General features: G+C 36.2%; 1 long non-coding RNA gene across 3 annotated transcripts in view; it reads left to right on the top strand.

Moving 5' to 3' along the window:
• LOC122220186 overlaps window positions 1–22,624 on the top strand; it is a 159,069-nt gene that overhangs the window by 119,823 nt on the left and 16,622 nt on the right. The window contains exons 3-6 of one of the 3 annotated variants that reach the window (XR_006202712.1): window positions 2,278–2,416; window positions 2,613–2,693; window positions 11,470–11,657; window positions 12,020–12,181. This is a non-coding gene — a long non-coding RNA (uncharacterized LOC122220186). Of the gene's footprint in view, window positions 1–2,277; window positions 2,417–2,609; window positions 2,694–11,469; window positions 11,658–12,019; window positions 12,182–22,624 lie in introns of all 3 variants that reach the window. The other 2 variants (XR_006202713.1, XR_006202714.1) reach the window with 2 other exon arrangements.

Here is a 22,624-nt window from a genome sequence, read left to right as displayed (position 1 = left end):
AGTAACACCTGTATCAATAATAACACACAGTAGAAATGAAGGGGTCATATTTTGAGAATTTTATCCAAGAAAATCTTTAGATGGTAAGAATAAAATAATTATAAAATGAAGCAATAAGAGTGGTAAATATTGACCTGAAAAGTATTGATTCATAGGCTTGGTGGTTGTTTTTTACATACCTGTTCACATTAATTGACTATAATGTGTTAAGTAATTCATAGGCATTATTTCATTCAATTTCCACAATAAATATGAAATGGATATAATTTCTCCATAATATAGGTGAGGAACATACAGTTAAAATAATTTATCTAAGGTGACAGAGTTACCTTCATTTCTTGCCTATGATCTAGAACAACAGGTATGTTCTCTTCAATACTTGGCCTCTCTACCTGGTAACATTAATTTGGAAATATTGTTTAATAAATACAAAATGGAGTTACAAAACATATGCATCATTTATTTATTTATTATTTTTTTAATGTTTATTCTTGAGAGAGAGAGAGAGAGAGAGAGAAAGAGAGAGCGCAAGCGGGGGAGGGGCAGAGAGAGAGAGAGGGAAACACAGAACCCAAAGCAGGCTCCAGGCACTGAGCTATCAGCACAGAGCCCAACTCAGGGCTTGAACTCACAAACCATGAGATCATGACCTGAGCCAAAGTCAAACGCTTAACCCGGGCACCCCAAACATATGCATTATTTAAATATAAATGTAATATGTGTGTTTGGCAGGATTATGATGTATAGCCATACTTTCTTCAATCATGCAGTACTGAATATAATTGCCAGATCTTTCCTAATTATTCCAGAACTAATAATCCCCTAACAGCAGCTCTCCTAGGTGAAGACATACTTTACTCTTTGGACTCTCCTAAAACTTCAAATCTGTTTCTAAGAGAAAATATCAGATAAATTATAATGTTATAGGAAACATCCCTTGAGAAGTCAAAATGGATGCAAAAAGTATTTTTATTATCAGATGCTTCTCTACCTTCTTCAGTTTTATCCAAGTTAAATTCCACCTGGCCTAAGAAGTAGACATTGAAGATTCTTATTTTTTTTAAGTTTATTTTTATTTATTTTGAGAGAGTGGGCAGGGGGAAGGGGGGGGTGCGGAGAGAGATAGAGAGAGAGCACATGTGTGCAGGGCAGAGAAAGAGAGAGGGAGAAAGACAATCCCAAGCAGGGTCTGCACTATCAGCACAAAGCCCAACACAGGGCTGGATCCCATGAACCATGAGATCATGACCTGAGCCGAAATCAAGAGTCAGATGCTTAACCAACTGAGCCACCCAGGCATCCCTGAAGATTCTTATTAATAACACAGGAAATGGCAATAGACTATTCACACATAGAAAAAGGGTAGAGCAATTATTCATGTAGATATTAACTTGGTAAGGGCAATAGGTCCTGAGTTGTAGCTCATATACAATTACTCTTATTAATCATATCTAATACATTAGTATGAGTTAGAAGACTTGCTTAATTATTAACTTTAATGTAGAAGGAGTTGATGATATTACCTTAAGACTTTTGGCTAGAAAATGACAGTTGGCATGCATCAAGGACTCCTGGCTTGCCAAGAAGTGCAATGTTAACACCCACATAATGAATCATAATGTTGGTTGTATGCTACATACTATATTTCTCCTTGGAACTCCCAGACCTACCATGAAATAAAGGCTGTTAGATGTAAGTTGTACATCTTTGAAAAATGAAGACCTAAGTCTTTGTGTACTGCAAATGTTCACTTCCATACCTCTACAACAAAATGTGCTACTTCTAGCTAAGGTTTCCTGTTCATAATCGGCTAAGTAATATTCAACACTGAGTACCTCTAGGTGTCAGATGGCAAAGGAGACAGACTTCCAGCACTGGGGTAAGTTTCCTGAACTTAGGCTGCAGTGAACACTTTGCTAGGGATGACGTTTTGAATCCTGTTGCAGGTTTTAAACTTATTTTGCTCTCTTTTGTGCTTAAAATAGAGCCTCTACTTAAAAAACACCATTCTAAAAGGGGAGGAGGACGTTAGGTATTAGGGTAAGTGCAAAACACTTTTTCTTGAGCTTTCTACAGGATTTTTCTGTACACATTTTTCTTCCTATCACCTATTTTTTTCCCACATGTCCACACTGGGGAAAATGATACACAGATGATACACAGAGTGACTCAGAGATGTCTTGCCTTTTCTTAACCTTAGTTTAGAAAATATTTTCTACAGTCTGGTGGTCAAACTGGGAAGCCAAATGTTAGGCAGATGTGTGCTGTCTTACACAGGTGGTTGTGCTTCCCTATCTCACCACACTGACCCTTTATTTAATGAAGATGGAGATGGGAAGGAAAAAGGAAAAAAAAAATCAATGCATTTTCCATACTAGCAGCTGGTGTGCATATCACCCGGGACTCAAGTCTAAGGGTAAGTAAGGTTTTATTTTATTATTTTTTAAATCAGTTCACAAAGGAAAGAAACAGTAGGGGGTTAGGAACAGAGATCTGGAAGGCAACCTGGGCACAGGTGAAGTTCATTATAGCTTTCTTGCTGCAGTTGTATTTTGGTAGCACAGCTTAGGTAGCTGCAAACAAGAGTAATTTATGCTCAGTTCTCCCAGCAGGACCTACCCCCAGACAGGCTGTCTGGTCAGCACTCCATTCCAAGGAGAAAAAAGAAGAAAAAAAATCAGCGAAAGGAAGAGGTAAGACTCCATTTGCTTTTCTGGTGTATTCTTTTCTCTAAGTTTCTTAGGAGTAAAACCTTTAGGATGAAAGCCCAGTGGAGAAACTAACTTTACCTCATGATGTGGCTAATTTAAGAGAAGCTCAAAGACTTGATCACTGTCATCTATTTCTGGCTCTCTGATTTAGCAGACAGATGAAGTGCACTTATAGCTGACAGATGTGGAAATCCATATATAGCCAGACAAATCTCTAGTGGCTACTGATGCAAAATAATATGAGTTGTTTCCACAAAGGTCAGTTGAAATTTGCATTTGAATTTTTCTTCCTGGGGTGCTTTTAATGATAGGATCAGGTCCTCAGGCTCTTGTAGTAAAATATGCCCTCCAAATTTGTCAATTATGTTAAAGGTAAAATCTGGTTGAGGAAATGCTCAAGAAAAAAATGTGCTTTGAATATTTACCACACACACAGAGAGTGGCTGAAAGATAACTGAATGAGAATTGTGACATTAATCTACCCTTGCAATTATTCTGTTAATTGGCAACTCGATTATCAAAATTAGAGTTCATTAAAGGTAAAATGTTTCTTCTGTAAATTTCATCTCCTGTACAAGATAATACAAAATATGAGGCTCAGTGGGGAGACTATTTTATCCACTTGATTCTTTTTATGGCTTACATTTCTGAATACTAAATTGTGATTATCTGTCTGATTCATTCTTTTTAAAGAACTCATCATTGCTATTGTTTTTATTTATATGAAGTTAGATTGCTTTCATAAACTATCTAATCCCAACTATCTGCACTCTACAGTATGTGGATACACTTAATTTAATTCACATTTTCACTTTTTATTGCTGAAGAAAATAAAACAAAATCCTAAGATTATTAAAAGCCAATTTAGATCTATATACTATTCCCTTATTGACCCAATTTAATAATATTTAATTAGTTATTCCAATAGCTTGACTGTAGAGTTAAAAAAGTGTTGATTGTATAAAAATAGAGGAGTATAATCGATATTATAACTTAGCTGGAGTCAATTTGTTTTGCTTGTAGGGGGTCCTCATTGTGAAACATCTTGAGATTTTGTGCAATAAAGAGTATATGAGGTGTTTGTTTGTTTTTTTTAATTTCCATATATAGGACTGTTTGTTGGAATGCCATAATTTAAAAACAACAACAAGGAAAAAAGACAAGCTACTTTAATAAAACTCGTCCCTTGGTCACTGCCAGATGTGATACTAAAGACAGAGTATCTCAGAGCAGTAAATTCAGTTGATAATCTTTTCCTAGAATATAGTGCAGATTACCTGTGTACTCTCACAGCAACCATCTCCATGTAACTGGCATTCAATGAATATTTTATGAATAGATTAGTAACCACGTAAGACAAATACTGTCCTTCCCAGGAATAATTGTAAAGCTGCTTTGAAAAACTAGATCAGTTGTTTTTGGTGTGTATATAGGCATCCATGCATGTGTCTTTAATCTATTGCTATAAAGTGTAGTATTAATGGCTCAAGCGTATGAGTGACTTTTGTAACAAATATACATTTAGAAGCAGAATCAGAAGTTAATTCAAACGGAAGCCTAAATCTCTCTTTCTACTTCTGAGAAGCACTATAGCATATTCTTTATTTCCTCGGAAATTTCTGGGAAAAAGGATTCTTTCTTCTTGCCAAGAAAACGTATTTCAGTTAGAGTTGAAATGTCATATTCTAATTTTTTAATCTGAATCCCATCTGCTGCTCTCTTAACCTGCTTCTCCTTGTCTTGTCAGTGTAATCAGAATAGTCTTCACTCATAATTACTCACGACTATGATGACTGCAGATAATTCCTGCAGTGTCCTCAGATAGACAACATCAAGCTCTGAACAACTGTCATATTTAACTAAAGTCTTTTTCTCATTTTGCTGGGGACTTTTGTGAAGGCTGGTTTTTTTAAGAGATACAATTTGAAAAATATATTATGATATAATAATAAAAGATATATAAATAATATAAAATAACACCGTTATAATTTCTTATACCTACATATATAATATAAATATAAAACAATATTATACAACAATAAAAGGCAAGAATTTTGATATATGAAACTTAGATACATTTGCCATTAATTGCATTAGGACACTGATCGCATTTACTTTCTGAAACATAAAATTATGTTGTAAGTCTACATAGTCAGTTTCCTATTATTCTCAACTACTACAACCAAATTTTTCTTCCTCAAAGCTTTTTTCTTTATTCTTTATTTAAGTTTGGTGTTTGTGATCAAGCACTATTTTTAGCTATATTATGTGAGGTAAAGCATAGAACACTCTTAATCAGCAGAATAAAATATAGAAAAAAAAACCCCAAAACATTGCATGCATTGACCTTTCCTTTTTTAGGTACTTTATGATTTTCTATTATTTCTATAAGAATTTTTTCTCTATCAGATGGCAAACTCCTTGAGAATTAGGCACAATTCATTTTTGAATATATCTATGCAAACATATTTTGAATATATATCAATATCATATCATATCATATCATATCATATCATATCATATCATATATCATATCATCAGTCACAGTTTGTTATACATTCCAAGTAATCAAAAAGTACTTATGGAATTAAACCAGAATGAATACTTTTGCTGGGCTTCTATTGATTATAAGGAAAGGAAACTCACTCAAGACAGCTCAATTTGGTGACAGTTTATTATAAAGATATGTGTGACAGTAAGAGAGATTCTATTTAAAATCCAAGATTGGACTATCAACAATAGCCAAAGTATGGAAAGAGCCCAAATGTCCATTGATGGATGAATGGATAAAGAAAATGTGGTATATATATACAATGGAGTATTACTCAGCAATCAAAAAGAATGAAATCTTGCCATTTGCAACTACGTGGATGGAACTGGAGGATATTATGCTAAGTGAAATTAGTCAGTCAGAGAAAGACAAAAATCATACAACTTCACTCATATGAGGACTTTAAGAGACAAAACAGATGAACATAAGGGAAGGGAAACAAAAATAATATAAAAACAGGGAGGGGGACAAAACAGAAGAGACTCATAAAGATGGAGAACAAACTGAGGGTTACTGGAGGGGTTGTGGGAGGGGGGATGGGTTAAATGGGTAAGGGGCATTAAGGAATTTACTCTTGAAATCATTGTTTCACTATATGCTAACTAATTTGGATGTAAATTTTTAAAAAATTAAAAAAAATCCAAGATTAGAATATGTATTAGTGTGTGGCCTTAGAAATACCGGAAGTGGATGAAAAGTTTTGGGTCTGAGACAGTTCTGGCAATTCCAGCAGCAAGAAGTGATGAATCATGGGAATCTACTTCCAAAGCCAAGAGCACACCATATACGCTGTATGTTAGCTAACTTGACAATAAATTATATTAAAAAAAAAAAGAATTCATGAATCTTTACTCCTGCACCTCACTATTACTGCTTCTTCATAACTGTCCACAGTGTCTGTATGGGACTTTCTCACTTTCTACTCTGAATCCCTTACAAGATATTTTCAAGCTTTTTGCACCCCCTGCTCTGAGAATCTTCTTTTGCAGAAGGTACATTCCACACTCCTGCACATTAAAAACCACTGTTACAATGTATACTCTTTCAATATTTCATTTTTCTAGTTTCTACATAATTTTTTTCTTGATATTTGACTCATCTTGCCTCCCTGAATCTGGTCTTTTCATTGTAGACTTTACAGCTAATGACTTGATTCTTTCTGTATTTCAAGGTTCAAGAATAAGGACTGATTGGTTCAGCTAAATTAGGGCAGAACTTTCAAACCAGACCACTCAATAGATAAATAGCCAGCCTGTGATTTGGCTGTCCCTTAGTCACAAGGTTTATGTCTAGGAGTAGGGAGGGACACTCATATGACCTACCTGTGATTGTCCCTTAGCTGACACTGTGGGTGGAAAACTCCCATAGAAGTGACTTCAAGTATGGCCTTATGTCTTAATGGTATGTCAAATACAACACTTCCTGTGAAATGTTACTTGAGGATACAAATATGTCAACCCACCTATTTTTTAATCTTATATCTGAGTTTCTAATTACAGAGTTATTTATATTTTCAAAATGATAAGCAAGAGTTTCAATTACTTGGTGTGAAGAAGTTTGCGATTTTAAAGTTGCCATTAATTAGAACAAACTATAGTCTTTATTATTTTTACCATGCGGGCTCTTGTTTTCCTAAAGTATATGAGTAAATAATTAAGAACAATTCATTACTCTGTTTGGCCATTTAGTACCTAAGGAGATTGAATGAAATATTAAAGGAGTGTGTGAGCAAAACCAAAATGAAAATCATAATATGAAGAACAGTAGTATAATACATATAGGGAGGGATAGTTAGAGAATAATAGCCTGAGATAGAAGACTATACTATAATGGAGATAATGCAGTTATATCATGTGAATTGAATTAATTTAAAATGTCTCCTTTCTATAAGGACAAATGTGTACACACCCACACACTCACACACACCCACACCCACACACACACACAGTTTAAAGACTTACCATCAGAGAAGTGGGATGTGAACCAAGAAAGAATATATTTCACTGAATAAGGATTGTAGGAAAGTTAATAGGATGCAGAAAGTTAATAAGAAAAAAAAAAAAAAAGGAGCCGAGATAAGGAAAGCAAAAAGGCATTGAGGAGAAAAGATGAGGTTTTATAATCATATCAGTAAAAGGGAGAGAGAGAGAGATAAAAAATAGGCTCACTAATAAATTAGGAGAGGTATGAAATTAAAGAAATCAGTGATAACCTCAAATGACTGAGATACTAAACTACTTAAATAAGAGAAATGAAGAAAAGTAATATGGATAATTAGAATACAATGGAATCTTGCAGAAGTAGTAACTTACAAAAGCTGGAAATGCACACTTGAGAAACTTGGCTGAGTTAAATAAAGCACGTTGAAATAATCTATTTTGCATCAGTTTCAGGAGAGCAACATAGACTTCACATGCGTTAACCCCATAATGCTCAAAATATGCCTTTGATTAAATAGAAATATTATCCTTTAATTGCCAATGGAGACATAATATGGAATTACAGCTGTTGAAATTTCTTTAAAGGAAAAGACAAGTTTGAGTTAGTCATTAGTAACTAAATAGATGTGTTACAATTTTAGATCATTCCCAAGTAGTCTCTGTTGTCACTGCTTTAGTAAATAAAGGAAGCTGGAGGGGCACCTAGGTGGTTCAGCCAGTTAAGGGACTGACTCTTGATTTAGGCTCAGGTCATGATCTCATGGTTCATGAATTCAAGCCCCAGTTGGGCTCTCCACTGACAGTGCAGAGCCTGCTCAGGATTCCCTCTCTCCTCCTCTCTCTTTCCCTTCCCTGCTCACTCTCTATCCCTCTGTCTCTCAAAATAAATAAATACATGTTTAAAAATTTTTTAAAAATTAAAGAAATAAAGGAGGCTGGATACATAGTGCATTAATCAACTAGTATACAAATTGTATACCATGGCTATGGTGATACAAATTCATAATCAAGAAAAGAATAGAAGATGGGGCTTCTGGGTGGCTCAGTCAGTTAAGCATCCGACTTTGGCTCAGGTCATGATCTCGCATTCTGTGAGTTGGAGCCCTGCATTAGGCTCTGTGCGACAGCTCAGAGCCTGGAGCCTGCTTCGGATTCTGTGTCTCCCTCGCTCTCTGCCCCTCCCCTGCCCCCTGGTCTCTCTTGCTCTCAAAAATAAATAACATTAAAAAAATTAAACAAAAAAGAATAGAAGAAAGAGCAAAGCATAAGCCATTGAGAACTATTTAAATGTGAGATTGAAAGGGTGTATTTGAAACTGAATAAAACATAACATTTTTTCCTATTCCATAGGCTTGTTTAGTAAACCCCATGATTGTACATGTACAGCTTGTTTAGACATTATTTAAATATTATTTGATATGCTGGCTAACTGGACTTGGACAAGTCAAATATTTGATCTTCAGTTTCTTCATCTGAAAACTGGGTTGTTGGAAGGACTAGTATTAATAGAATAAATGACACATAAATGATGGACATTATCAGGTCTAATTCTGGCATTTGGTTAATGTTTCCCAATCAAGTAACAATCCCTGTCTTAAATCTTTTTATTTTTTCTTAGATTTTGAAGTCCTCATTATTTTTCGCTAATCCTAACATTTTAACAATGTTCTACCTAATTTCTTTTGTCCTTGGTTAAGTTTCTTTTTTTTAACTAAATATCAATTTAAACATTGAATTGAACACAGTCCTCTGCCTGTAGTTACATGGAGTTATATAGCATATGTTTCACAGATTTTACAGTATATGGCCAGACTCATTTTGACTGCAACTAAAAGCAAGCTGGTGAAAAATGAAGTCAAACATCCAAGGTCATAGTAATTATTTCTAACCCTTGCTACTCGTGGCAGTGATGTTTAGATCTGATACCTCTGTGTATATAGTCAGCTTGAAATAGCTAACATCTTTCATTAGACTGATTTACTAACACTAGCAACACCTAATAAACCTTTGCTGAATAATGGCAATATATTGCATTTTTAGTTATAGGTAACTTTCAACTAGACAGAAAACAATTGTGATGATTTAGCGTTTTGACTTCTTAAATTGTTATAATTGTTGGATCCTCCATTATAAGCTGAATCTATTCAGTGTTCAATCTAAAGCCCTGAGGCTGTGTTGGAACCTATAAACTTAGGAAATCTATTAATTCTTACAAACACAAATTACCTTTGGCATATGAGCAAATCACGTGAACCAAATTTGAGGATGTAATGTGGGACAGGAGGATGGTGGTTGAGAGGAACTGTTTCTGTTCTTAATTTTAAAAGCAGGAGTTCCAGGCAAATGTAGCACTTTTCATGATAGTAGTGGGTCAAAAAATGTAGTCCTTTGGTGGGCAGTTCAACATCACCTGGAAACTGGTTAGAAATGCAAATTTTCAGGCTCTGCTCCATACCTATGATAGGGCCCATTTAATCTACATTTTAACAAGCCCTCCAGGTGAGTGAGATGCATGTTAATATTTGATACTAAATGTAATATGTGGGCAGAATTATTATATTTTATATTGGACAGACTCCAGCTGTCCTGTGTGTGTGTGTGTGTGTGTATGAGATTTGGCCAAAATGGAGCTATTGGTTAATTTTGAAAAACACATAAATGTTTAAATTGAGTACTGGTAATTTATAATAGCATAATTATCAATACCTGCTCATATGTCTGGTACTTTGAATTATTCCATTTTTCACAAGAAGTCACACTACTTAGACATATATCAATTTTAGATTATTTCAAAAACATTTTGCTTAACTTTGAACAGAGGCACAATAAATTAAGTATTCGACATTTAAATTCATAGGTAGATAATTTCTTTATGGTTTAAATAAGAACAAGAAAAATATCCTAGTACAGTGGTGTCTTGTAATAGATTCATTCATTCACTTATTCCATCAACAAGTATTTAAGAATCTATTATGTGGTAGGCCATATTTTTGGTGTTGAGAATGAAATCATTCAAAATGAATTTCCTCTTAATCAAATATATTCTGAATTCACCATTTGGAATTAAAATTTACCACATATCTATTGATCACAATGCTGTAATTTTTCTTCTTGATGACATTTCACTTGTAATTTACTTTCTACCAAATGCCTCTTTGATTAGTTTTGGGATAGTTGAGAAAAATCACCTCAAAAGAACTAGACTTGGGTGCCAAATGCACCTCAGTAGTGTAACTGGATGACCTTGAAAAAGTCAATCTTTGAACCTCATTAATTTCATTTGCATAATGGTAGAGATAACAGCTCTGAACTTAACTGACAAGATTATTTGAAGAGCAAACTAGATAATGAGCTACTGTAACTGCTATAAAGTATTACATGTATTGTTGAGTTTTTTTTTAATTGTCTGTAACAAGTCTCTATTTATAAATTAATCAAATGCACATATTTAAATTCTGGCTCTGATACTCACTAGCTCTTTGAACTTGGATAAATTGCTCTTTGTGTAAGATTTTGAACGAGAATTTCCTCAGATTCAAATGGTAGTAATGTTAGGGAACTCGTAGAAATGTTTTAAAAAAGAAATGGTGTAACAATTGTGCTTAGACTACTGTTTAGTATATTGCTTACAGATTTTAAACACTTACTGTCATTGTTATTAAACTATTTCAGAAACCCTTATCATTAAAACACTACTTAGCTACACTTAAATACCTAGTGCTCTGTATTTCCTCATACCCAAGAATATGAAGATTAATCTCTTCTTATAAGTTAGTAGTTTCATTTAAACCTGTGCTTACTCCTTGACACACTTTAGAATATGTTTGTTTCGAAGAAAAAACAAAAAAAAGATTAATGTTTTAGCTACTTCCTTGACTCTTTTTGCTAAAACAATAGCTAAGAGAAGAGGAAGTTATTTGAACTTTTTGACCTTTGGTTTTCAGATGAACTTAAATGTTCATTTATCGATATAATTTCAGTGTACTCCAAATTAAACAAAACCCAACTTGCGGTTACTGGCATTGAACAAGACCTTTACCAAAGGGTAATTTTGTTGGCTGCTTACTTACTTTACTTGTGTCTCAATGATGTGGATAGTTTGCCACTGAATGAGGTAGTCATGGCTTCTCACAAGCCTGAACCATGTATCAGGGCAGCACAAGACAGCAGAATAGCTGAAAGGCAAATAAAATTATTATAGTTGGATTAGATTTTTGGTCAGGTAATACAGACTGAACTAAATGGTGGTATTTCTCCCATGCTGCAGGTAGTCCACAAAACCATGTGGATGAGAATTATGTGAGCCCCTTCTGGAGCTGCGAAAGCCAGTGTTGTTGAGAGGGAGGGCAGTAGGGACCGAACAGCCTCAGCCAGACCGAAAGAAACATCTCTCCTCTGCGGCTGCCTTCGCAGACTCACGACCCGGTGAGCCTGGTGAGGCTCACCTAAGGCCTGGTGAGGCGCATTTCAGATCTGGGCACTGATAGGTCCCAAAGTTCTGCATTAGCCTGACTACCAGGTATCCCTGGAGAACTAAGGAAATGACTGCTCCCTGTCTAACAGAGCCTACTTATCCAGCAGGGTTAATAGGGTAGCTCACTGATGGATAACACATCTGGAAGGGAAGCAGCAGGAACCACACACCTGCGGTTTAAATCTCAGAAAGTTTCCTGTGCTTTCTTTGTTACGTGCTGTATTTCAGCATAGATATAAATAGGGTTCTTTTCTCCCCTCAAAATGTCTTAAAGTTTTGTTTGTGTCACGTTTCACGATTCTCTGGTAAACCCAGCCTTTGCTTATTTATTTACTTTACTCAGACATTCCTACAAATTTCTGGCATGCTTTTTGTCATTTTCCAAAATGCACCATCTCATTAGAACCCAATGAGAATGACCGTAAGGATGACTGACTTCAAGCTGGATGGCTTTGACAGAGCACTGCACACCTTCCTGGCCATCAGCAGATTTCAGCAGGCTCAGGTGAGTTGTGTTTACTCTGAGTGCAGTTTTAAACAGAATGGGTACACGGGTTAAACTCATTGTTCCAGACACACATGAACATACCATCTTGTAGAAGCAGAGGTTGTGCTCAAGCACCATAGAAAGGCAACATCTCCACAACAATCGGTGAGCTTTGGAATAGAAATATGGTGGAAGCAAGCACATGTGTCTCCATGAGTTGGTCAACAACAAGCAAAACAGCCCCCAAATTCAGGGAAAAAAAATAACTAAATAAATACACATTTAGAGGATCACAATTTGGACTTGCTATTACATTTAAAAGGTAAATATCTTCTCCTCAGCAATTATAGTTGGGGTCTTTTGTTCACTCATTGCCTTTTGTTCATGCAAAAGTGTAAAAAAGAGACTATGATAATATTAATTGCAGTAATATTTTGTAATTGAAAAATATGTAAAGCACCTCACTGTCTACCAATAAGGAATGTTAAGTATTGTATGATGATTCTAGTATTACACAGTTGTTGAAAAGAATGAGGAATGCATTTATGTACTGGTATGAAAAATTGTCTAGAATAAATTCTTAGATAAAGCAAAAGTTACAGAATAGTGTCTGGTATGACAGTTATGAAATAACTTTCTATCTTTCTATCTCTACCTCTTATCTGTTAATCTAGCTATCTACTAACTTATTCATCTATCTTCATCTATCTTTCTATCTATCTATCCATTCATCAAGGCACATAAAATGTCAAGAAGAATGAACAAGGACAACAACAGAAATGGTAGCAATGATAATTTCTGGGAAATGAGGTATGGAGAATCTGTGGAGGGAGAACTGTTATATATCATTTCACAATTTTCTGTATGTATGAGTTGCCTGTTGCTATATAACTCAAAGATTGGTGACTTCAAACAATAGCTACTTATTTGCCTACAATTCTGTGGCTACCAGTTTAGGCAAGGAATAACTGGCACAGCCTGTCTTTATGCCATGTCACATCTAGGTTCACTCCTTCTACAATCAGTAGGTGGGTTAGGGGCTGGCTAGTCCTGAATGGCCTCCCTCCCATGTCTGGGCCCCTTGTTGGAATGGCTGGGATGGCCAGGCCTCTCTCTCCTGTGAGTTCTCTCTAATATGTTTACAGTCAGAGTTTTTCTAAAAGGGCAAAAAGGAACACTGTACATAGGCTCCCTTGAGGACAAGTCTTAGTAGTCACCCAACATCACTTCCACTATATTCTGTTGGTCAAAGTGAGTAGCAAAGAATGAGAAAGTAGACTCCATTTCTTGGTGAGAAGGGCAGTAACAACTTTGTGGCCATATTTACTCAAATATACTCTACTATTTGAATGTGTTATAATAAGTATCATAATACCCTTATTGTTTTAATAACAGCAGTAAGAAAAATAAAAAGAGGCGCTAAGCGTTTTTCTGTCATGGAGTATTGGTTTCTCCAATTGCCATCTGTATCTTTGAGTTACACAAGAGGCTGTTTCTATTTTCATAATGAAATGTGATTACTGGTTAGTTAGGAATGATCCTATAACTCATATATGTAAAAAAAAACACTTGAATACGTTTCAGTCTCTGCAAAAAGATTCATTCCAGATGTGAAATTCCAACATGCATGTGAAGTTCACATAGACTTTTATTTACAAGTGGGCACTAATGACTTTTGCACAACGAGTAAATAACCTTATATGAAATCACATTATCTTCCATGTGTCTGTGGGTAGCTTTAATAGAATTAAAAATCTTTCTTCCTTACAAACATTTGTCATTCAGCACTTTAGTGGCAAAATGTTCTCTACTTCGTGTAGCAATGTGCTACTGAAAAGAAATTTAAATAGTGAAAGTATTTTACATGGCTTCTGTAATTATTCTTTCATTTTATACCAAAATGAATTCAATGATTAATTTTCTTATTGAAGGTAAGTAAACCCCAATTTTTCAGATTCAATGTGGACAAAGGCTGTGATTTTCTGCTGCATTCTTGGAATGTACTTGTTCCCTCAGAGACTCTCTACTTTTCCTCATCCCCCTGCCCCGAGTTTTGGATCTCTCAGTTATAGAAATCCCTACCAATGTAATATGAGTTCATTGTGTCCTGGCAGAATTACCTCTCTAGTACTTATCTTGCTTACTCTGTACTTTGCCTCTTCCCTCTCACTGGTAGTCCAAAGCCAGTCCCCTCCTCCAGTCCTGACTAACGCAGAAACAAAGAGGCAAAAGCAACAATTCTAAGGAAGCACTAGCCAGTGAGCCAAATGATAAGTCTTAGGCAATGCTTTCTTACAGAGCCTAGCGTTTTGTTTTGTTAATTTGTTTTGTTTTATTCATCTCTGAAATTAGCTATGATCTTCCCTGGAGAAAAGACAAATGACTATCAGTGGTAAAGCTAATAGAAGGGAAAGAGAGAATGAAAAGGCGAAGAGTTCTCATAGATGGAGCTGAATTTTTCTGTTTCTCAGCAGAAAATGGGACATTCAAATTAGGATAATGCAAGAGAGGGGTGATAAAATAATCATGTTCAAAGGTATAAGTGGTATGTTCAGAGAAACCACAGGGGAGAGTGCAATACTCTGGAGCTGTTACTATACTAGGATCAAAGGATGAAGGGAAAGACTTTGTGACTCATTGGTTAAGGGACTTGGTCAATTGGAGATGACCCAGAAAAGCAAGGAGCTGAGGGAATAAACACCCTGAACTCAATCCGCTCTTTTCTCTCTACTCCTGGTGTGGCTTTCCATTGGCCAAACCCAAATGAAAGCTAGAAGGGGAAGAAGTCTATTGACATAGGCCATTCAGGGTCAGTTTCCTGAGCCAAGAACAGGGTAGAGAAGGGCAGAAAGGCACAGAGAAGATATATGGTCCAAAAAGAAAAGAGCAAAAGGAGGTGAGTGAGAGTGAGAGGAGAAGGAGGAAGGGAAAGAAAGAGAGGAGGAGCAGGAGGGGAAGAGGGAATGAGAGGGAGGGAAGGAGAGAGAGATGTGAGAGGGAGGAATGCATGAGGTTGTAGTTAGTTGTCAAAGTTTTAATTATGAGCCCTAGGAATGTCTTTAATTATAAGAATTATGAAAACTGATTATGGTAATTACTATTCATCAACCCTGTAAATATTTATGTTCTATTTCCTCCCATAGGTTAGATTGTAAGCGACTTGAGGGCAAGGATCCTGCCAATCTTACTTACTCAAGTATCCTCCTAAATATTTTTTTGAATCACATTGGAGGATAAGAGTACCTTACTGATTTTAACTGCATTGAAAAGTCAAGAATAGCTCACGGTTAACATTTTTAAGGTTATGTCACAGGGTCCCAGTGATACCATCTTACAGTGAACTAGAACATTGCTTCCCTTCAGCTGTCAACATTGTGATTATTAATCTACCACAACTTTGCTGACAACAGAGAATCTCTGTTCTGATAACAGCAATATAAGTAGGTTTGCCAGAGAAGTTTACCAACAGCTTGAAACTTTCATGATGAAATGACTGGTCAAGTTAGTGTTGATGGCATCTGGCTGGAGCCATCCATCACTAATCCTGGGAAGCAAGACTATCTAATGGTTCCAGTTTTATTCAATCTATTTTATGCAGCCATGCTTGACTATGCAACAAGAGACCTCAGGGTTGATATTAGGATATATTTTGATCTTCTGAAAGGCTTTTCCACTTCAATAACTTGCAATCCTCCTCAAAAGTCCTTGAGGCAGTCGTTCATGAACCAATGCTTCCTGATGACAACATACCCAACTTGACCTAAAATGGATTTCAGAAAACTTTGTAGTCTTGTGTTAGAAGTTGTCTATAAGCTAGAGATGCCTTAATATGTGCCAGATTTCACCTACAAAGTTCTAAAACAGTTTAGCAACACTAAATATTTTGAAAGAAATTGTTGATAATTTGTTCCTTTGTCATTTTACAAATTGTCACCAAATAAGAAAATTCAGAGTAAAAACAACATATTTGTGGCTAGCAATACCACCAATAATTACTACTCTGGAAAACAAACTACAGTGAATTGTGTCTTCCTGAATGCACAAATTGCTCATTTATTGATTGACTCTACACTGGGTTTGAGTGAATCCCTATTGGCGATATAACTGCTAGACATTGAAATGATAATGGGGAGGTCATCTAGACACACAATACTTAAGTTGGAAGCTTTCTGAGAGTTTATTATCCAAAGCCACTCATTTTATATATAAAAAGTAACTGACTTGGCTAATATCATACTATTAACCAATTTCAGAAACTGGACTATGCTCTGAGTCCCTTGACCACTTCAATGTTATTTTTATTATTCTAATTTGAATGTTATGGTAGCCAGTTTCCAAGACAATCTCCAGTTATTTCTACCACCTGGTAATCAAACCCTTGTGAGATTCCCTTCCACACATTAGGGTGTGTGACCAGTAGATTACAACACATTATTTCCCTTCTCAAGCTAGGTCATAGGAGATTCTATGCTTTCCTCTTCACACTGATTTTGCTTCTCTTGGAAGAAGCCAGGTGCCAAGTCTAAGACAATCTTAAGGAGAGGCCCGTGTGATAAAGAGCTGAGGACTACACCCAACAGCCAGCAGGGAACTGAGACATCCCGTCATCAGCAATGTGACTGAGTTTAGAAGCAGATTTTCTTGACTTAGCCGAACCTCAAGATGATTTCAGTGCCAGCCAACATCTTGCCTGCAATCTCATGAAAGATCTCGCACCAGAACCACTGAGGTTGGCCATTCCAAGATTTCTGACTCTCAGAATCTATGTGAGATATTTAAATTTTTGGTTTTAGCTGCTAAGATTTGAAATAGTTAAGATTTATGCAGCAACATGTAACTAGTAATATGTGATAGTAAAAAATGGACTTAGTATGTCAGGCATCTATGAAATGAGGAAGCATGGTAGTAAGGTAGGAAGAGGGAGAGCATCTTGGCAGGTTTGTAATCTGTGATCGATGAATCCCTGGCTGCATGGATAGACTTTAGAGATTGTGAAACCCCCAAATACATGTAAAATTATTTATTTATTTTTAATTTTTTTAACGTTTATTTATTTTTGAGACAGAGAGAGACAGAACATGAACGGGGGAGGGGCAGAGAGAGAGGGAGACACAGAATCGGAAGCAGGCTCCAGACTCTGAGCCATCAGCCCAGAGCCCAACGCGGGGCTCGAACTCATGGACCGCGAGATCGTGACCTGAGCTGAAGTCGGACGCTTAACCGACTGAGCCACCCAGGCGCCCCTCATGTAGAATTATTTAAATACCTGGGCAAATGTGGGGTTTTTTTCTTCTAAAAGAAGGTCTCATAGGTTTTGTTTAATTTTCAGAAGTCTATATGATTTGCTGCATAGTGAGTTACTGGTCTATGGCCCTACTATAATATTATGCCCATTGGGCTCATTGAGGGCAGAGTCAATCATCTTTTTTATTATAACTTCAGAAACTTTCCATAGTGCCTTACATAGTGGGCACTCTGCAGATGGATGTTGGATAAGGGGCTGAGTGGGTTCGTATATTTGTGTGCACATATACCTGTTATGGTTGCACACTCTCAGTAGCCATGTATTCTTAGTTGTTTTCCTACCACGGTATATCTCTCATCTCTTGTCCCCAGTATTATGTAGTTTAATCCATAACTGTGGGACAATCCAAAGCTATGTGGCTCAAACTGAAATTGCTTGTTTGGTCTCAGCATGGTGTATTCAAAAGCTGGGGAGTGAAGTAGCCATTAAGTATGCGTACAAGAAATTTCCTGCACACGTTTTTGACCCTTTTTTTCTATGCTTCACACACAAAGAGTTTGCTGTAACAAACGTGGCCTTTCTCTTAATGTCTTTCTTTGAATTTCAGCAGTGCAGGAAAACCATTACCCCCAAATCACAAAAAAGGGAAGTCATGGAGTCATTTGCTATTCTGACTGCTTATTGCTTCTGTCACAATTTTAGAATTGAACCTACCACATTTACTAACATCCTGCCTGTCTTTCTTAAGTAGTTAATTATAATCTCATGCAATCTTTCTGGGAACCTATATCCATTAACAAAATTGGTTTTCTTTCACTTGTGGCTATAAGTTGATGGATCCCAGTTCACCTATGTTTTTACTAAGGGCAGTGCTGCTCAGGCCCATTCAATGGACCCAAGTGTGCTTATTTTAAGAACTTTGTGGACTTATACCCACTTCCATCTTCAAAGTAATGTTTGAAGTTCCTGCTGTAGTCTTGATGAGCCAGGTACTCACTCACTGCTTACCATTGTGCTGGTATTTCACAAGCCCCTGGTAACACATTCCTCTTTAATTCAACAAAAATTAGTTTCCATCTAAAAGTTACCTTTATGAAATTTCCCTTTGAAAAACACGATTTTCTCAGTTCTATTATTTTCAACATATTTACTTACATCTGGGAATGTTTCCAAAAGGAACTTTAGGAAATTATTGTACACTCATTTGGGGCAGGGGGAATACATCTATTGGAAGGTCTGAATACTGCCACATGGAGAACAAATGAGGGCAATTAATCCTGGTAATTCTCAAAGTGAAAATACTTTATAACATGAAAAATATAGATTTAACAAATTGATTTTCCGTTTGAGATATATTTTCTCCCTTATCTTGAGGAAATACACATAATTGTATTTTTTGTCAAGATGCTAGTTAATACAAAGTACTTAGAAAAAAATAAGCGAGGATGAAAGCAGATACATATGTTTAAGCCATATAAATAATTTATAGCCTCACAATAATGCATTGTAATATAGGCCAGACTCAGCATGGTAATTAAACTGCTCATTAAGTATCTGTTAATGCACACCCACATGTCTCTAACTCTTATAGGCCATTCACAGTTCTGCTCGTTAGGCCCAGAGTGAATTACCCACTCTCGAATCCTTTTGGCTCCAATCATTCTTCACGTTATGCATGCATATAGCCAAAAGATGTTTGTGTTGCCTACTGTACGCTATATGAACTATGATAGGCTGTGGGAATACGGAGGTAAAGAAAAAACAAAATAATAGGACTTACGACTGACCTAAACTCATACTCTGGTCCAACTTCTATTGTATACGAAACAGAAAAAAGGTCTAAAATGTATCCAGGAAATTTCTTCTTTGCCTATCAAATGTCTCCTTTGCTCTGTTTAGCATGGCCATACGCTTTTCACTGCAGCAAGATAGAAGAATTAACTAAAGTTTTCCAAATAGCATATTCTAGAACTTGCGTTCATTTCCACTACCTTTGTCCTTAATCACTGGGGCTCAGAGAAACCAGATGGGCTCCTCTGAGACTGTTTCATGCGGTGCTTATGTTAGCCAAACAAGATCACCCCTGAATTCTTTGACAGACCACATTGACCCCTTCTGTTTATAATGCCCTGAATTAATTTGAGAACTGTTTATATCACTTTCATTTTTAGAATGTTAATGCATTGTGCTGAAGTTTAGAAATCTAAACTTGATGACATGTGGACGGGTGGATGCAGGAAGGGCATCTGTTGTCTAGGCTTTGTGAGTGGATAAGCAACGGTGATCGTTGATTTTGATGTTTGCTTAGAATTTTTTAATTTGAGCCATATGCTATATATTTTACTTTCTACCTAAGAATATATTTTAGAGTAATTTTAAAGAAGCCAAAATCAAGGAAATCAATTTCTGAAATCTGAGGCTATAACGAAAGAGACAGAAGTGAGAGGGTGAATAAACATAAGGCAGAAATCAAGAAGAGAAAATCAATCATTTCACAGAGAACATTACTGCGGTACTCTTGGAAAGATAAAGGATTGAGAAAACTATACACTGAGGAGGCATGATTTAATTACATAATGCTAAATCTATATAAGATGCCCAATGACTAGTTTTGAAATTCTTAGATTTAATAAACTTTGCATCTGTGAGAAATATAAGTCAGATGCTGAAAAGCTTTACCATTTATACACTTTAAACTGAGCTTATGTAATTTCAAGCCACCTTAACCCCCCCTAGACATACTCACTCCTGAGGAGATTGTAATTTAAATGGTCTTGTGTTTACTTTTGATGGAATCACATCATACACGTACCAAGGTGCAAGTCATAAGCTCAGTGAATTTTCACAGGCTGAAGGTAACTGTTTAACTAGCACCAAGATTAAAAACTATCACCAGCGCCCTGGTGGCCTCTCTTATGTTCCTTCGAGTCACTGACCCCAACCAAAGGGTGACTGCTTTCCTTGCTTCTTATACTGTTGACAATTTTTGAAGTTTACATAAGTGGAATCATACAGACTGAACTCTTACTTCAGACTTCTGTTTTCTGCCTGTGAGATTCATTTATATTTAATATTAAAAATAGTCATTTTACCATATCTATTTATGTATTTTACAGTTTCAAGTTTTTACTTAAATTCCAGTTAGTTAACATACAGTGTAATATTAGCTTCGGGTGTAGAATTTGGTGATTCATCACTTACATTAACACCCAGTGCTCTCATTCATATTTATAGAATATAATTGTAGTTTGTTCATTCTCATTGCTGTATACTGTTCTATTCTGTGAATATGACACAGTGCAATTATTCATTTTACTGCTGATGGGCAAAAATGAAGAGCATTTTGGAAGCTACCAGTTTGGGCCTATTGAGCACCATGCTGCTATATACACCCTAGTACTCGTCTTTTTTCTACTTTATTTTATTTTTTATTTTATTTATTTTATTTATTTTATTTTATTTATTTTATTTTATTTTATTTTATATTTCATTTTTTTTTTTATTTTGAGAGACAGAGAGAATGTGTGTGAGCAGAGGAGAGGGGCAGAGGAAGAGAGAGAAAGAGAGAGAATCTTAAGCCATGGGGCTCAGTCCCACAATCCTGGGATCATGACCTGAGCTGAAATCAAAAGTCAAATGCTCAACTGACGGAGCCACCCAGGCACCCCATTACTTGTCTTTTTCTGGGTTATTGAGTAAGCCCATGTTCAGATTTAGTAGATACTGCCAAAGGATTTTAAAAAGTAGTTGCAAAGTTTGGGTTTAAAATACAAAGAAGTCAGCATTCTTTGGTAAAAATTGAATGGCTGAATTTGTAAACTGTAGGCAAAATTGGGGGGGGGTGGGATTAATGAAACATTGGACTGTGAATGAGTCCTTCCATTGTAGGCCTTTTATGTTTTCTGTCAAAAAGCACATCTCCTACGGAAGAATGTGTAGACAATAGCCATTACTCTTCTGATATCCTTCTGACACCAGTGCCTCAAAAAGAGGTTCATTGAAACAGTCTCAATATTTAGAAGTGCCTTTATGTCAAAACCTGCTTGAGGTTGGAGTGAAAGGGAAAAAGAAATATATCATATCATATGGACATATCATAGGACTTCCTAACCTATGCCAAGTGAGTAAGTGAGTAGAAATATTTTCTCACCAAACAATAAAGTGAGCGGCATGCATGTTATCTTTACAGCTGAAATGGGGAAATTGTGAGAAGGATTAGGTACACAGGAAATTTTTTTTTAATGATGCCTCTCTGGAATTTTCAAAATAGTTATATCTCATTATGATATTACCAATTTTTTAATAATCATTTTTATTTATTTATTTTTTATTTAAGAGAGAGAGACAGAGTGCCCGTGAGGGGGGGAGGGGCAGAGGGAGAGAGAATCTTAAGCAGGCTTGTTGCTCAGCCCAGATGTGAGGCTCGATCTCACAACTGTGAGATCATGACCTGAGGCGAAAATCAAGAGTCGGAGGCTTAACCAACTGAGCCACACAGGTGCCCCAATCATCATTTTTAACCAGTGGTTTTCTTACTATGATATAAGCTTTGAATTCAGGGGAAAATATATTTTTTTTATAATCCTAGTTACACACTTTGTTGTGTTACACTGGAAGGTAATTTAATGTTTTTTTACTCCGTTCTTACAGACATACTTTTTTGTAGCTATCTTAGCATGAATAGAAGATGAAATCAAATGTTTTGTAAGTGTAGTCATCATCTGGACATCTTGGCTAAAGGTGGGTACTAGATGAGTTTCACCAAAGCTGAGTCCAGTGTCTTAGCTCTGGAATGTATCACAACTTTTGTTCTTCAGCAAATACACTAAATAAAATTTTTCAGGATGTGACAACACATAAAAATATATTTCTTTTTTTTAAGTTTATTTAGTTATTTTGAAAGAGAGAGAGTGAGAGGAGGAGGGGCAGAGAGAGAAAAAGAGAGAGAATCCCAAGCAGGCTCCACACAGCCAGCACACAGCCAAATGTGGGGCTCAAACTCACAAACTGTGAGATCATGATCTGAGTTGAAACCAAGAGTCAGAAGCTTAACTGACTGAGTCATCCAGACACCCCAAAATAAATTGTATTTCCTAAGCACCAATAGTTGTTCCAAAAGAATGGCAATGAAAGTGACTTAAAACACACAATTTGCACCCATGCACACACGAATGATCTTCGCCCAGGGATTACTCAAATATGGAAAAGAGCGGCCA

The sequence above is a fragment of the Panthera leo genome, chromosome B2, assembly GCF_018350215.1.
Source record: "Panthera leo isolate Ple1 chromosome B2, P.leo_Ple1_pat1.1, whole genome shotgun sequence".
In the NCBI taxonomy this organism is placed as follows: Eukaryota; Metazoa; Chordata; class Mammalia; order Carnivora; family Felidae; genus Panthera; species Panthera leo.
Note: the sequence above shows the minus strand (reverse complement) of the source record. Positions and strands in the feature narration are given on the sequence as shown.